Source organism: Callorhinus ursinus, unplaced genomic scaffold, assembly GCF_003265705.2.
Source record: "Callorhinus ursinus isolate GAN/ISIS: 27379988/994484 unplaced genomic scaffold, GSC_fseal_2.0 scaffold140, whole genome shotgun sequence".
NCBI lineage: Eukaryota > Metazoa > Chordata > Mammalia > Carnivora > Otariidae > Callorhinus > Callorhinus ursinus.
Window position 1 is genome coordinate 400511 of NW_027397202.1, and position 735 is coordinate 401245.

The following is a 735-nucleotide window of genomic DNA, read 5'->3' on the forward strand; positions in this document are numbered from 1 at the left end:
TCCGCCCCACCCCCATCCCACTCCGCCCCAGTCCCTGTTCCGCCCCTGTCCCCGGTCCGCCCCGTCCCCCGGTCCCCGTTCCACCCCGCCCCGGTCCCGCTCCGCCCCGGTCCCGCCTCGGACCCCTCGGGCCAGCCGGGTTCTCTCAGCGCCGCACTCCGCTTCCGGCTCCGTTCGCGTCCTCGCAGCTGCTACGCAACCGCACAAGGACCCGCAGGAGGGCTGCCCGGCCCGAGGCCTGAAGGACCCCTCCGGGGTAAGGGCTGGCTAGCGCGGTGCCGGGAGGGAATGCGGGAGGTTCCCCGGGATGGCCAGGCCTGGGTAGGGCTGGTTGGCCGCAGGGTCGGCGGGCGCTGGGCGGGCCTCCTGCGGTGCTGAGGGGCGAGGACACGGGTAAATGCAGCTGGGTCGTGTTTCCCTTTTTGGTGTAGGAATTTGTAGTTTGTGGCCTTTTCATTTCTTCTTTTGTGAAATATTTAGAAAGCCCAGGGCGCCTGGGTGGCTCAGTCTGTTAAGCCTCTGCCTTCAGCTCAGATCAGGATCTCCGGGTCCAGGGACTGAGCCCCGCACGGGGCTCCCAGCTCAGTGGAGAGCCTGCTTCTCCCTCTCCCCTGCCCTTCCACCTGCTCACTCTCTATTTCAAATAAATAAAAATCTTAAAAAAATATTTAGACATCCCGTACTTGAAAGAAAGTTTCCTCAATTATCAGTGGCTGTAGGAAGCAAAGACTAAAA

At 62.4% G+C, this 735-nt stretch overlaps 1 protein-coding gene across 7 annotated transcripts in view; it reads right to left on the reverse strand.

Annotated features, from left to right (window-relative positions):
- Positions 1 to 246, reverse strand: part of RABL2B (RAB, member of RAS oncogene family like 2B) — a 24680-nt gene extending 24434 nt beyond the window's left edge. For 6 of the 7 annotated variants that reach the window (XM_025858665.2, XM_025858663.2, XM_025858662.2 and 3 more), the window contains exon 1: positions 124 to 246. The gene's annotated coding sequence lies outside the window, so the exon portion shown is untranslated. The remainder of the gene's footprint in view (positions 1 to 123) is intronic. The other variant, XM_025858656.2, reaches the window with a different exon arrangement.
- Positions 247 to 735: the final 489 nt, after the last annotated feature.